Below are 16,991 nucleotides of genomic sequence, written 5' to 3' on the forward strand. Positions count from 1 at the left end.
GCCAGCTGTAGATTGTACCGACGATGGAACTCAGCGAGGAACCCATTGGGTCCGGGGCCTTCCCAGTATTGAGTTTTCCCAGGGCCTTGCCCAGTTCTTCCACCGATAGGTGAAGCTCCAGCCGTTGGCGTGTATCATCGGACACCGCTTCTGGCGGGAGATCTGCAGTAAACTTGTCAACCGTCTCCTTGGGGAGACACTCCCGCGGAGCAAACATCTCAGCGTAATAGGTGGCGAAGCTCTCCGCTATGGCCCTGGGGTCTCTTAGCGGCACCCCATTCTCATCAAGCACCCCTGGAAGTGCCTGTGGATGAAAAACGCCCTGGCAGAGCCGATGTAGCATTTTGCTCGACTTGTCGCTCCATTGGCAGATTCTGCTACGTGTTGCCAGCCAGACTTGACGGGCCTCATCTAGCACGAGAGAGGCGTACAACTGCTGTGCTTGCAACAGCTGACACACCACCAGACCATTGCTCGTCCCCCGGCTCCGACGCTCAAGGGCGTCCACCTCTGACTCCGCCTTGACCAGCTCTTCCCGACGTTTTCTATTGGCCGCCGTACACCATGCTATATCAACCCCCCCCCCCCGTAGAGTGGGCTTCAGTGCCTCCCAGAGCGTTACTGCGCTAGAAACCGATCCCACATTGGCGAGAAAGTAGTCTGCGATCGTCTCCCGCATGTGCCTCCCGTAGTCGGAATTCTGCAAATGCCACACCGCTAGACGCCAGCGAAAGGGCTGTCGCCCCCTACCCAGCCGCAACTCTACAAACACAGGAGAGTGGTCCGACAGCCCTCTGGGGAGGATCCCAGCAGACATCACATTTGTCACTGTCGTCCGGGGGACAAAAACATAGTCTAGCCTAGAGAATGATTTATGTACCGGCCGATAGGTAGGTAAACTCCCTCTTGTCGCCATGTATGTGTAGCCAGGTGTCCACCCAATCCAGACCAGTAACCAGGGAGTGTAATTTTGTGGGGTGGTTGCTGTTCGGGTCCCTTCCCATCCTACTTCTGTCTCTACCCATATCCATAACATCATTCCAATCCCCACCCACTACCGAGGCCACGTCTGGCATATCTGCCCACAGAGAGAGCAGCCGCTCAACTAAGGACCACAGTAAAGGGGGAGGGGCATACACACAACCCAACACAATGGGATCCTTCCCAATTGTGCCCCGAAGGAACACGTAGCGCCCCTGTGGATCCAACCATTGCTGCAAATGCACATACAGGACCCTGAGGTGGATTAATACCGCCACCCCCCTAGAATTCTGCTTAAACCCAGCATGAAAGACCTGCTGGAAGCCATAGCGCTGCAGGCAAAGGATCTTGGAGCCCATCAAATGGGTCTCTTGTAGCAGGAGGACATCAGCTCCGGCTCTCTTGGCCTGATGCAGGACAGCCCCTCGTTTGATCTTGTCCAAGACCCCACGCACGTTCCAGCTCATTACCCAGAGGGTGCCCGCGGACACCCGAACATCTACTGCCCCATTAGCCATCAGGCCCCAAGCATGGTACATTATGGAAGGAGGCCCTGGCGGCGTGCGTGCGTATAGTGGTGTGCCCAGTGTAAAAGCGCAACCCAAACCCCCCCAACCAAACCCCAGTCCCACAACAAACCCCCACACCTCAAAAACACTGAAGTACCTGTTGCGGGGGGGGGGGGGTCAACAACATACCCCCAACGGGGAGGCACAGTCTGCACACACCAATGGATCCCCAACTCACAGCCCATAACCCTCAGACACACACCCCACACACACCGTACAGGTGGGGGTTCAGCCCTCCCAGGGGCTCCCTCAACATAACATAGTGTAACCGATCACACAGTCCAATTGGATAAGCATCTCAGCGCCATTCAAAACACAAGAATCAAGGATCCACAGGCTGATGTTGGGAAGCCGGATCTCCCCGGGATAATGGCACATTCTTGATGCTCATTTGGCTTTTCCTCCTTCACGGTGGCCCATATTTACGTGCCTTGAGCTTGATATAGTGAATTTTAATTCTTCCTTCTTTATGGCCCATAATTAACGCATATTGATTTCACTTCCTCAATCATTAGTGGACCTTTTTATTGTGAAGCGATTTCTACATGCAGTGATTCTCACATGGTGCTTCTTTACTTGTAGAATCCACTATCCCTTAGTGGATCCTCCGAGCAACTACCTGGGTGGCTCACCCCTGACACCCTTAAATTGTGCGTACTTCCCACCTCTGGGTGAAACCCTAAGCCATTTCCTGGACCCGTACACACACGTGCTTCCTCCACCCTCTCTCTCTCTACCTCTCTCTTTCTACCGCTCTTCCTCCACCCTCTCTCTCTACCTCTCTCACTCTACCTCTCTTCCTCCATCCTCTCTCTACCTCTACCTCTCCACCTCTCTCTCTACCTCTACCTCTCCACCCCTCTCTCTCTACTTCTCTTCCTCCACCCTCTCTCTCTCTCCCTCTCTTTCTCTACCTCTCACTCCACCTCTCTCTCTACCTATTTACCTCTACCTCTCTCTATCTACAGCCCTCTCTACCCCTCTCTATACACCTCTCTCTCTGCCCCTCTCTCTCTACCCCCCTCTCTCTCTCTACCCCTCTCTCTCTCCCTCTAACCCTCCCTCTCTACCCACCTCTCTCTACACACCTCCCGCTCTCTCTCTCTACACCTCTCTCTCTCTACCTCTAAGTGGCAGCCGGAGCCTGATAGCACTGATTGTCCTTTATAATAAAAAAAAACAAGCATTAGCGTAGCCAATAGGTCTCGCCTTTGGGGCCTTATAAGTGTTTAACCATGCAACAGTTAATGTTGTTGCGCCAATACTTATAAGGTCCCAAAAGTGAGACCTTTTGGCTATGCCAATGTTTGTTACTATGGTCTGTGATAGTGTCTTAGAATGTTTGCTGCATATTATGTTTACCTAGGTCTCTTGTGCCGTTTTGAAACTTTTTGTGCAGAGCACACTATTTTAATTCCATCCAACTCGCCACAGACAATTTGCCCTAAATGATGAACATGCTGTGTGCATGTTATGCCTACCAAGGGGTCATAAATCAGAAGACTGTTACTTATCTTCATTATATAAATCAAAGACTTTAGGACACAGAGATAACATTAGTTTGCGCACTAGGCAAAGATGGAGATGTCATACATCAAAACTAACTGACAAAATAAAAGATCCAAGAGCCATCCATGCAGGATATTAGTAGCTCAGAAAATGAGAAGGTGTCTGTAACAAAAGGCTCAGGGGTAACATAATCAAGAACTCTACTCTCATAGTGTTGAAGCTGCAAATTCAGTCATATGAAAGAATTTACTAAGAAAAGAAAAGCTTTACAGCCCCTCAAACAAGAAGGCTTTCTGGAGCCATAAGGAAAGGCATCTGCTGATAAAGATATGATATTGAAAAACTTCAAAACATGGATCACTTGAGGAGGATGCCTAAAAGTCCCTTTGTTCCAGTTTCAAGGGACACTGGCAAGTATGCTCTGAAACGCATCAACTCAACTACTGCAAATAATCATGATTCAAAGGAGGCAGAGGTGTCATCAACTTCAAAAACAGGAAGAACTTTTGAAACCCACTGAGTCTACCAAGTCATCAAGCATTATCAAAGCTGTATAGAACAAGCATTTGCAATGCAATAGGTCTCGCATTTGCAAGAGTTTGAGCCTAGACCTAAAAAACTAGAGTAGGATTTGCAAACTAATAATGGGGCTCAAGGACGTGGATGGGTCAGAGGGGGGTTAGGAGCGCGTTCTTGATTGAAGACTTTAAGGACGGACACAGAAATAAATGCCTGTTTACTGTTAAGTCCGCCAAGGGTAGGATTCTAGGTAAATAATAGCGGCTGCTTAGGGGACTGTGGAAGCGCGTGTGAGAGGGCAGCGCAGTGGAGTAGCGCTGCTACCAGAGCCTCAGTTGCAGTCAAAAGATGTGTCCACCTCTTTGAGTGCAAAGGTATGGCGGATGACGAGTTAGGGGCACACAGTGGCCACTGGTGCTTCTGCACATCATGCCTCAAGGGCGGCGCTCCTCCGGGAAGCTGGCGTACAGCACCTGGAGTCCAATTATATTTGGGTTTCTCCCCTCCCGCTATCCTCATTTCTTTTTGGCCTCAGGTTGAAGGGGCGGGTGGGCTGCCGAGGAATCTCTCGGCATTCCTGCCACATCTGGAAGTGGAGGAGTGTGGGAGTTTGCAGTGCCAGGCACTGGTGAGCGCTACACCCACAGCTGGGGAGTGCAGTATTTAGGCCCTGGGTGACTGGGGGTGAGGCGCTGTCTGGGGGGGTAGAGGAAGAGGCGCTATACAGTGAGCAATGCCTTTGGGTTATGCAGAGGGCCCACGGGCAGGTGATATGAAGGACACACTGGGAGGTTGATGTAGTCCTGTGGGTGAGGGAGGTTGGTGGTTTAGGGTGTGGGTGCTGTGGAACAGGAGAGGGGTGGCGGAGATAAGTGCAGGGCAGGGTTGTTGCAGCCTGGCCTGCAGGGGGTTTGCGGCTGGGCCTTTAGGGTTGACGGGTGTGCAGGGATGTGGTCCGGAGTGTTGGAGGGTAAAGAGGGGTATACAAGTGCAGTGGATGGAGTGGGGGGATGTGCAGGGATATGGTGCGGAGTGTTGGAGGGTAAAGAGGGGTATACAAGTGCAGTGGATGGGGTGGAGGGATGGCCACACTCAATTTTTGGCCTGGGTGCCACTTTATGGGCCCAGCAATAGCGCGCATGCAGGACGGCATTGCCCCCAGCTCGAGGTTAGTCCTGCAGCGGGGGTGGAGCAAGGTGCGGGAAATGGTGTGGGTTATGGGTGGGGCTGGGGTGTTGGTGCTGGCCTTTTGGTGGTGGTGGAAAGTTTGCAATTCGTGGTGGGCACGGAGGGAGACAAGATTGCAGGAGATATGTGTGGGGAGGTGCGCATCCTGGGGTTGTAGGACGGGTGTTGTGGTGCTTGCCACGGGCTTAGAGCGTGGTGGGGTATGCAAGGGGATCGGTATTGGCACAGTGGGGTTGGTTCCAGAAGATTGGTGCGGGCGGATTGCAGTGAAGTGTGGGGGGTTGGGCGGGGGCGAGGTGAAAGGCTAGAGGGTGTGGGGGGGTGGAGTTTGAGAGGGATTTCGGTGCCGGGGATACTGGATGATTTTCTGAGTTGCAGAGGGGTTAATGGGGCCCACAAGGAACGGTACGCCATGGCGGGACTGAGGGGGTAGACGTGGCGCTATGCGCGGAGCGGCCAGGTATTGGAGCGGATCAATTTGCGGTGATCCTGCGCAGATGATTTGGTCATCTCAGAGTGCCACAGACCGGGTGTGTGGGTTAAAGTGATACATGGAGGATCGGGAGGAGGGGGGGGGGGGTTCGTTGTGGATTCGGAATGGTGCATGGGAGTCGGTTGAGGGGCACGCGAGTGGGAGCAGCAGGGGAGGAGGCTGCCGAGGGAGCCTCAGCTTGGGAGTGGTGTATTGGGTGGTTGGATGCAGGAGCGGAGGGGCCCTGGGTTGAGAACTGCCGATGTTGGAGCGGGGGGATTATGTTTGGATCTCGGCGTGTGGTCCTGGGCAGATTATTAATAACCCGCTGTATCGAAAAAGAGGAATTCGGTCTGGGGTGATGCAACAGGGAGGGGGGGCATAAGAGCGCTGCAACGTCTGAGGCAGGGGAGCGGCGAGGTGCCTGGGGGCCCTCGTTGAGGGGTTTCAAGGAAGGGCAGCAAAGGGTCGGATTGCAAGGTAAGGCGGGGAAGCAGGCTCTGCAGGGTGAGGTTTTTGGTAGATAAGAATGGACTGGGTCTGTTAGCGTAAATTGGATGTGCCCCGGCAGCTTGGGAGGTGGGGCTCAACAACGAGAAGTTATTGGTTGGCGCAATTTCTTGCAATGGCAAGAGAACTTGGCACACAGCGGGTGTAAAGCTGGAGCGCTCTGTTTGTTATCCCAGAGACTACACGTATCTAGCAGTTAGTGTCAAGTCTTTTTTGTCACTGAAGTTCTTTACTCATGTCTCAACGCTTCACCAGCACGTCCACCCCCTCTGATAGTTCTGCATCCACTTCCTACCTCTCTACGCCCATAAACATTACTCACCTCGATGGCCACGATAATTGAAACCACATGGCATATTGGTGTCTATTACGAGAACCATGCGCGTAATAGACACCAATAGCCATGGGCAGAGCAACGCGTCCGCCTTTGGCCAATTGTGTGCAGTCTTTTATAAAAAGATGCATGCAAAGGCCAATGGGGTAGCACAAAAGGAATCGGACACGCACAAGCGTGTGCGATTCCTAGGTTGGTGCTAAAACCCCGTTTTTCACTCACTAAAGGTCTTGCGCTGCACAAGCACTGCTGTGCAGTGCAACGCTGGCGCGAGACCTAAAAATGCTTCAGTAATCAAAAAGAAGCTGCCCTTCAAGGAAACATTTTCTTCTAATAAAGCTCAATACTAATGGGGATCAAAAGACCAAACCGACAGGCATGAAACTAAAGAAGACAACAAATTGAAGTTCTTATCACACAACTAGCTGATAATAACGAGGGTACACTGTTTAGTACTCAACAAGACATGGAAATAATATGGCAAACCTACAGCACAGACTCCCCACAAGAACAAGCAGATTTGTACCCACGCGAGCCGCCTCCACTTGATCAAATTTCAGTTTATCCAGCAGTTACAAGCTGGAACAGATGGAGTACAACTAGATGAAGAGCAGGACTCTTCTTTTTAGGTCGTGCCCACTAGACAGCGCATGTGCTGTCTGTTGCGAGGCATATTGTGGCCTACCATGAACATAGAGAAGCTTGGAGCCTCCATTGCTTACCATTGGTTGGCTTTCCTGGTCACTCATTTGCCTACTTATTTGTGTCCTAGCTTCTCAACCTTGTGTTTAGCCCTCCCATGGAGCACTGCCTCTTTGTGTGTTTGCCTGGTGTCTGTGCTCGGGGTTAAGGAATTCCTATTTCCTTTTTAGGTCTCGCCTAGCGACGCAGCGCATGCGCTGCTTGCCTTGGCGAGACCTGTTGTCGGTTTGGGTGGCGAAGGGGGACAGGACATGTACACTCGTACGGGCGGACAGAAGATGTGCATGCGTACGGGGAACAACGCGCGCATGGTGCGCTTTCGCTTTCCCTCCCTCCCCAGACCAGAGCACGAGCCTCAGAAACTTGACAGGACAGAGTCTAGATCTCCTTCTCTAGCGCCTAGTTTTATTTATTGTAATAAGTGCTAGCACCTGGACAATTTACACGCTTTACAAATAAAAGAGAATCGTTACTGACGTCAGACAGTGGTACAAGAAACAGGTATGAGCGTTAATACCTGCGGCCAGTATTCCTCTGGTTTGTAGCCTCTGTTGCTTTTAGTTTTTGCTGACACCACTTTAAGGCGCTAGTTTTCTCGCGAGAGAGACTGCATGTACTTTACAACAGCACCGTTTGAAAATGAGGGGACTGGATCGAAACCTCAGAAGAGTGCTCGTAGTATATGTGCTGCGAAGGTATGTTTTTTTGAACCTTTGAAAAGATTGATGGAAAACTCGTATATCTATGAAGGTTGGAACGTTTACCGCTCTCCTGTAACGCTTTATATTCAAGTGTTCCAATTTAAATATGTATATATATGTCTTCTGTGTTCAATGTAATCATGCATAGAAAAGTTCTGCTAAAGGTATTTATTGAGTAAAATACTGTATATAATTTGCAGCACGGCTGGATGTGTTGAGAGCCATGCCGTAAATATTGACACACGAGTAGGAGGCGGTAATAGGGGAAACTTTGACAAACTTCACTGAATGAAAACCACCCCATCCCTCCCTAGGATGAAGCAAGATGAGCAGAGAATGTATCCGAGGAGATTTAATGAATGTGCATCCCTGGGGTCCAGCAGACGCCAGTTTGAGGGGGAACAGGAAAGTATTCTTTTCAAGATGAAATTGTTCTCGTTAGTGTATGTACCCACATAGGGTTCTACTGATGCACCTCTGCCCTGGAGTCGTCCCTGAATTGTCACATCTCTGGCTTCTCCCCCTAAAACCCAAAGGAGCAGATGCACTTACCTCAGTGGGTTTAAAGCACTCCACCAGGGTACAGGAGATGTGCATGCGCCCTGACAGGCATGCACGCACGAGCCCGGACAAGCAATGTGCACGCGTACGGCTGGCGCGTTCAGCACAACGCGCGCTTTCACTTTCCCTCCCGCCCCCGTTGACTCCGACACAGGCCCATGTGAGGTAGGCTGCAAATAGACGCTGATATTAAATCACCACACAGCTCTGCTAATGCCCTTCACACGCCTTCTACCATTCAAATAGTCCATGCCCATTTCAGCCATATTTAAAGAAAGGCAAGAGGACCAACAGCAATGTGGCAGCCATTTCAAATTCGTTCATCTACCTTCCTCCAAAATGGTCGCGGCACTGTTTAGGGATTTATCCAGCAATTAAAAAAAAAATAGCAAGTAAACATGCCTCAAGAGTATTATTTTGTAAAGGCCTGTTGGGGGAAACTCATACCTAAACCCACTTGTTTGTATTTCTTTCAGTGCTTTAAACTTTAATCGCATGTTATTGATAATTTTTTGCACTAAATATAGTCCATGTGATGAAAAGAAAAACTATGTTAATGGCAAAAGCAGGAAGACTTCAGGCTTGGGCCTGCGCTCCTACATGCGCTACAAACATACCAGAAAAAATAAACTTGTAGCACAGGAAGTAGGCTTGCCTTACACTATAAACATGGTGTTTCTTCTGTGTTTAGAGTGTGACTGCGCAATTAACAAGCATTGCAATGGAATAGGTCTCTCTTTTGCAAGAGTTTTAGCTATTCACAGTATATATGGCAATGCCTTTTATTTATCTGTTTTGAAAACTTGCAAGAGGTGCTTAAACATGCACTCTGTACTTATAGCCTTTGCTTTCGAGAAGCAAGACTAACAATAATGGCGCCTCTTTTACTGCCAGCCTTGCTTCTCGTAAGCAAGGACTATCTGTACAAAGTGCGTGTTTACGCACCGCTTGCAGGTTTTCAAAACACATAAATAAAAGGCGTAGTCATTTACAATGCTAATAGCTCAAACTCTTGCAAATGCGAGACCTATTGCATTGCAAATGCTTGTTGTGTAAGCAGTCACAGAGTGACCGTTTTTGAGCTGTCTCCCTCTTGCCTTTCTCTCCCCCCTCCACCATATTCTAAATGACTAGCTCAGATGTGTCTGCAACAGAAAATACAACATCCTCACCGTCTTATCACAGGGAATGCTATATCAGTAAGGTGTTCGTCTATATTTTCTGCTACTTTTCCAGCAGTGGATCTTCTATAGAATTACATGCTCTAATCTTTTCCCATCATCGTGTTGGGAATCCCATGTTTACATCAGCAGTATGAAACACAGTGCCCCTTTACTCATGTCATTGAAAAAGAGCTGAACTTAAGCAGAGGTGAGTGTGCCCTGAGCCACAGCACTCCCAGAGGCCATCTCACCTCAGATCTTTGCTCTCTTCAGATCCATCTATTTTTTTCAAACCTTGACTGTAACCTTTCCCTATCTTTTGTGTGTTGAGGTCTTCCACAATGTCTTTGGATTAGGCCCTTAAATAATTTCTGACTTGTAGAAATCGTCTAAGTCGAGTTTCATCAAAGCATGTGACGTGTGGCAAAATGAAAGTTGTTTCTGTTTATCCACAATGGGTGTACATTTACTGCCTCTCCTGGATCTTAAACCAAAGAACTGTAAGACTTGCATAACATCTCGGCCAAAACCCTCAGTGACCGTGAGAGAAGAGTTGTGAGGTGGCTACAAAAATCAAAGGCTGCTGAAACCCTCTCTTCTAGGTACAAAGCAGTGTATAGTAACCCTATGGTGCAGGAGGTAAATAAGCACCACTTGAAAACCCCAGAACTACAAAAAAAGGCACCTTCAAGAGAGATGAGTGTGAGGCAGCAAGTAGAAATTCTTCGCCATCAATGCCACTACCTACATCTCAGGTAAAGAAAGCAATGTTGATTCCATCATCAACAGCTTCTTTGATTATTATTTTTTTCAAATATATTTATTGTACTTTTTTTAAACAAACAAACAAGTGCATTTATATCAAAGATATCTGGACACTCAGCATAATGATGTGAAAAGAACGTATGTTCTGGAGACATCCCCCTGCTTCCAATCATGCATTGGTAGTTAGGGAAGACATTAGGCATAGTACACTGTTAACTTCCGAAAAAACATCAGTCAGAGTCTCCGACAATGACGTCTCCTGCAATGTCGTACGATTGCAACCATCCATTGCTCGGTGTATCAAATAACACAATATGCAATCCCCTTCCCTCCCACTTATCCCTCCCTAATGGCGTAACAATGGGTTTTTAAACATTATTCAATGGTAAGTCATAGATGCAGCAATAGCAAGCCTGTCCTTTACAATAATCCAGAAAGCCAGCCTGTGTTGTCAGAGGTAATGGCATGAGAGAAGGCGTTGCAGCCATCCTCTTAAGGAGGTGTAAGCCCTCGAGGAGGAGTCTCTAAATCAACAGCTTCTTTGATGATGGAGAATTAGAGGCACATCTCACTGTTGTCAGCATCTGTCAACGGCAGACCATCAAAAACACTGCAGACTCGTAGGAAAAAGCAAACGTCAACAGAGCCTCTGTGCATGGCTGCTTCACCGATTCAAACAAGTAGCCTGTCGGTGATGGGACAGGATGCCTACCACACAGACGACTAATGAAGGTGGCCCAAAGACATTGCCATAGATGGTAGAACCACTGATCACAGACTTACCGATGATCATCCTGTTGAAGTGAGACCCCAGACCAGAGAAAGAGCACTTGCCCTCTGCAATTTTACCAAAACATACTTAACCTAGCAAACATACACCTCGGCCACCCACCGAGCTTCTGTAAACAGAAGAAGAGTTTAACCCTATAATGCAGCTTATAGGTGAGACCCTCAGGGTGAGTAGTAGTGCGCTATATAAATGCTTTGATTGATTGATTGAGGACAAGTAAAAATAAAATGCCAGGACGAAAAGGGTGTTCGTCACACTAAAATCCTGGGTGTAAGGACTTCCCCCAACTGGTGGAGGGATATGGGCTCCCTAAATCCACGTACTAGCAGTACCTTGCCCTAAGATACTGGGTGACACAACCGACAGACTGTATATACGCGTGGTGACCCCTAACGAAATTTGAGAAATGGTTAATAACCAGAACCTCAGACAAAAGGCTCATGTCAGACATATATGCCTTTTTAATCAGGCCCACACAGCAAGGTAAAACACCAGCGCAGCGTAGATGGGAGGAGTGCGCGCAAGAGTTTTCCCCTAAAGATTGGCAAGACAGTGTACACAGGGCCAGAGCATCCTCTTGTAGTACGTCAGGTAAGGAGATGTTCCTCAAAATAACGCATTACTGGTACTACACCACAGAAAGGGTGGCACCCTGGAACAGGGGGGCAGATGCTTATTGCTGGCGCCACTGCGGCAAGATAGGTACTTTGACCCATCTACTGTGGGAATACCCCAAGATACAGCCCTTGTGGGATTCTATATTGCCTGACATAAATAACACCTACAATACCGCCTATCACGATTTCTAAGTTACATATTACGAGGCCTCCCGAACGCCTTAACAAACCCCTTGAAGTCATGTTGGGGACGAGCCATTACACTAGCGTTGGGGGCGGCCAAACAGGTGAGACTGATTAGGTGGGGTAAGGAGGGCGTACCCACCAGGTTGGATTGGTTACATAAATTATGGGAAGTGGTAGGAATGGAGAATATTACAGCCAGCAAATCGCACAGCCTCGATAAAACCTGGAAATCTACACTGGAGTTTTTATCCACTGAATTTAACGAGCTCACATGCCCTATGTACCTACGTGTGCTTCGACTTACTAGAGGTCTCCACCGAGACCTGAAGAGACATCCAGCGCAGTAGCAACGCAGGACAGAAGACGGCGCTCACTAGGCACGCACGATAATAGCAATTGCTAATTTCCCCACACCCCTCTACTGTTTCTCCTCTTCTACACCTCTAGTCTCTATCCTTTCTCTCCTTCTATAATATCTGATGTTTTCCCACTGGCCAATTGGTTGTGGGTGGTGAATTTGTTTTTCTTCCTGAAATTCAATAAATATAAACCATAACATCCAGGGGGTCAACAAACGTAGCACCCAAATTATCCTAGCTTTGGATACGACTGGTCAGATGATGGTGCTTTTATTATTGCTACTAGCAGCCCGTCCCGACCTTGTCCGGGAGCAACAGGCTACCCGACCCCCGCCCGCCCCGACATTGGCCAGCAGCCCGGGCCCCGGCCCAGCCCGTCCCCCGCCTCCCCCGACCCCCGCCTGCCCCGACCCCCGCCTGCCCCGACATGGGTCCCCTTACCTCAGCTGCTGCTCCTCCCGCCTGTCCGCTGCTCGCGCCGCCGCTGGCCTGTCCGCTGCTCCTCACGTCACTGCTCCTCCCCCATGCCATGTCCGCTGCTCCCTTACCTCAGCCGCCGCTCCTCCAGCCTGTCCGCTGCTCGCACCGCCGCTGGCCTGTCCGCTGCTCCTCACGTCACCGCTCCTCCCCCGCACCATGTACGCTGCTCCCTTACCTCAGCCGCCGCTCCTCCAGCCTGTCCGCTGCTCGCACCGCCGCTGGCCTGTCCGCTGCTCTTCACATCACCGCTCCTCTCCCGCGCCATGTCCGCCGCTCCTCGTCGCGCTCCTGGTCGCCGCTCCTCCCCGCGCTCCTCAGGTGAGCATGCACGTCGCAGCCGGCGCTACTTCGGAGGGACTACTTTTTTTTTTTTTTACTGTAAATTTTTTAAATAACGTTTTTTTTAAAATTTATATAGCCTATAACCATCTACACACCCTGATGATTCCAACGGTGTATCGGGTGGGTGGATTGGCGCTGTGGTTCCCAAGTTTACCCGCCTCGAAGGCTGAAAGTTCTTCCTTTATTATAGTAGTAGAGATTACTGTCCTTATGAGGCAGATAATGAGTAATACCAGGAAAGCATAATGTAAGTGCCATTGGACATTATTTAGAAACTCCTGTCACATGATGGTAGATTACTAAACCTGTTTTCCTACAGAGCCATCATCTGAGCCTGCGCATCAAGCACCACCAACCCCTCAAAATGTGACTCTCTAGCAAGCCTTGTTGGCCAACAAAAGGCAGATTCATTAGTGAAGCAAGCAGCTCAGAGAAGACCAAGAAATCCTGGAACACCACGTACAGCTCCACTCAGCAGGATGGACTTATTTGGAAAAATGGTTTCTTTCTTGGCAGCCATGATAATTAAACTAGCTAACGCCATGACAATGCTGGACAGATACCACTGTCATACGTGCTTGGATATAGCACCCTACATTGACCTACTCCCAGAGAAACAGGAAGTTAAGATGATCCTTTCCGGAGGGGACAAGCCGCAGCAAACACTTTTGGACTGCAACGGGCGTCGCTTAGTTTCCGCCAGCTGGCAAGCACAGAAGTCTTAAGAAGGCAACGTTGGCTGAGAGCTACCTCTTTTAGACCTGAGGTACAAAAAAAGATTTGTATGCAGTGTGATTCCTCATCACACTGCATACAAATCTTGTTTGTAATCAAATAGATGATGCACTGTAAAACATAAAGACTGATATTGACAGCTTGCTTCCTCAGTTTTTGCATCAGTGAGGCCCACAACCTGTTTTGGAGACTTTAGGCAGGGACCAATTATATTGAGGCAGATGCCAGAGCTGTAGCTATCCATATTACCAACCAATGTCACAATACTGCCAATGTCACAAACCTAAATACAGAGCACCACCTGCTCAAGCACATAGAAAGACTCAAGCAAGATGCAGAGGTGGTGGCTTATCAAAGTCATAAGAGACAGGTTGCTGTCAGTGACTGTCCCTTGTCACCATATATCATTATCATTCTACCTCCATACTGACTTTCTGATAGGAGTGGGAGGCAAAGATCAGAGAAGTGAATGTTGGACTTGATCCAGTTTGGACATACCCTAGAATATATTCAGCTCTCTTCTCAAACAGCACAGCCCAAGCTAAAACACATATATCTGCACCTGCTAAAAGCTGAAATCCCTATCATGCTACAGGAGGAAGTTAACATGCGTCTGGAAGGAACACCTCCACATAGGCTTACACTTCATTGTTTTGATGGCTACTTCTAACAACAGATTTCTGACCTTAGAATATCGCCCAGGCACCAGATTGGATTCGGAAACCTTTACATAGTAGTACTCCTACACCCCTAAGGTGGCATTGCGGAGCACCGAGCTGGCTCCATACAGTCCCAGAAGTGGCAGAGCATATATAAGCACCACCCCTGCAAGCTGACATCTGTTCCTTTCTTTTCTCATCTCTCCTGTTTTTGTTGTTTTTTGGACAACTTACAATCTCACAGTATGCTAGGGAATGATGTCCCTACCTAAAATGTTAGGTTTCATGTCATGCTAGGACTGCAGGGTACAGATGTCCGTCTTTGGTGTCTGGACTCTGGACACATCTCTAAGTCATGTGTTAAGTGAGCTCTTATGCAACCCGAATGTGATCCGCAACCAGGAGGCAAAGAATTATGTCCCAGTACCCAAGAAGGATTTACAACATTCCCGTAGGTCCCACTCATGCGCCAAGTCATGGACCTGGAGTCGGTCCAAGTCCAGAGGCCGCTCCCTCAACAGTTCAACTTTGTGTTGAACGCCCTCTAGGTCGAAGACCATGTCCAAAATGCAAGCATAAGAAAGTAAAAACGGACTCAATTACATCTGACCACTCTTCTGCAAAGAGAAGGCGCTAGGGCATCACCATGCAAGTCACAGTTTTTTGGGGTGTCTGACCATGAAACAGATTACTCAGTTATTCTCAATGCACCCTGAATTTCCTGGGACATTGTGGGCCCTGGAGCAAATCAAGGCCTTTAAAGAGGTCATGCAGCAATTTTTCAGTGCGCTTCAGCTGCTCCCAGTCAGGTTACTGCCAGCGTGTTCCTCCCAGGTGCGGTCTGTCCCATTGTACCCATTACCGGCCCTGAATCAAAACTAGTAAGACTTCCACTCTGGCCCCAAGAACCACTCTGGTTCATGCCACCCGACACCTGTGCCAATGTCACTTGTGCCAGAGGATGAACTGTTAAGACCGCCGATGTTGACCAGCAAACTCATTTCGACTCAAGGCTGATCAATGTCAGGCTACAAAAGCACAACTGGTCGTTATGTAGCCTGATTGAACCCAAGTACCTCTGCCAAAGGCTTCATTATCTTTTTGGTTCTTACTCTGATCCTATGCCAGAGAGGGGGGCACAACAAGACACTGATGATGTCTTGGTGTGGCTTGATCGCACTTCTTCATTCTACTGATGGTGGCTTGCTTTCACCTCATTGTACTTGGGCCACAAACAGAAGAGAGTATCTTGTCTCAGTGGTGGTTTGGTGGGCAGCTGAGGCACTACCATTCATAGAAACACAAATTAATGTTCTGACTGAAATTCTGCAGCCTAGGCCAGCAACTTCTGAGCCCTTATTTCCTAGTAATGATACCCTCACAGACAATTTGAGGACTACTTGGTCAAAGCGTTGCTCTTGCCTGCCTCTGATTAAGCAGGTAACCAGATGTTGCAGGCCGACACCTGGTGACTCAGAGTTTTTCACATACCACTCCACCCCCAAAGTAATATTGTACATGCTTTAACTATAAAGTAAATCCAAACTTATTTCCAATCACTCCTCCAGACAGAGAATCCAAGAGGACTGATGCTATTGGCAAATATTTGTTTTCTTTTGCCAGTCTAACACTGGTGCGTAAACGCAGATTGCCTGCTGGGCAGCTACGAACATCCACGCTGGGACAAGGCAGTTGAACTAAAAAAGGGGCTTGCCGAATAACCCAAATGCAACCTGGGTCATAGACAATAATAAATAGTTTGTTTCTTGTGTGGCTAAATTAATGAACAACAATGCTCTAATGACTGTTCAATTGACATTATGAATGCTATTTTATTCAGTGTAAAGAAATGTTTATCATGGCCTCATCGGTCCTCGGGGTAAGGTGTGTTTGGACTGCGAGTGATATCTTAGCACATTATGTCCCATTACATCGAGTGATGCCTTTGTGTGACCGTGGTTCAAGGAGGAGACGCTTCACCAGTTGGACCGCAAAAGGGCCTTAAGATTTTGCACTGCTCTTACCAATGACCATTGAGTGGAAGATTGGCTTTTAGTGGGGTTCTCTAGAGCAAAGAAAGGGAAGGTAGTGTAGAAAAGAGCCTTGCCGAGATTGATAATCCCAGGGGCTTAGTTAATCAAAAATATTAGGTGGGTGTGAGCCTAAGATTTCCCAACAAACAATGAGGTGTACCCAACAAAAATAACATAGCAGGCTGGCACCACTGAATGGTAGTAAATTACAGGGTTGGGGGCTTTAGTTTTCTGTTATTTGGAGAAGTAAGGCAAGCCAGTTTAGGGCCTCAGTGGGATAGTCTGGACTATGTTGTCCACTCCAAGTCCAGTTCCTTCTCAGAGCAATGTAAAACAGCGAGGCCCATGTAAGCAAGCCCATACCTAACATCAGTAGAGTAGGGTGTGTGGGCAGCGAAAGCAGGCATTTTTTTTAGCTCAGATTGCATGTGTATGATGTCTGAACAAGTTTATGACAGACTGGCAAGCACTGGGAGAAATTGACACTGCCTTCAAACTCATCCCCAGAGCTCTCACTCATGTTCCATCATAAATGCTCACTCACAATCGGAAATCTCCCAGATGCCTAGAAGCGATTTACTAGACATAGGAGTCATAGGTTGCATGAAACATTTAAAGAAACAACATATGGGAACAAATTATTACTCCTAGAGAATACAGGATTAAGTTAAAATGTAATGGAACATCAATTGCATTGTTGCTTTGGATTACTTCAAGGCTTTCTATAGCAGTCGTTTTTGTTTTTGGCTGTGAAGGACATGAATTTAGAACCCTATAGGGACCTATTTGAAAGTTTTTAATTATTGTCGCATCTGA

Source organism: Lissotriton vulgaris, chromosome 11 (assembly GCF_964263255.1).
Source record: "Lissotriton vulgaris chromosome 11, aLisVul1.2, whole genome shotgun sequence".
In the NCBI taxonomy this organism is placed as follows: Eukaryota; Metazoa; Chordata; class Amphibia; order Caudata; family Salamandridae; genus Lissotriton; species Lissotriton vulgaris.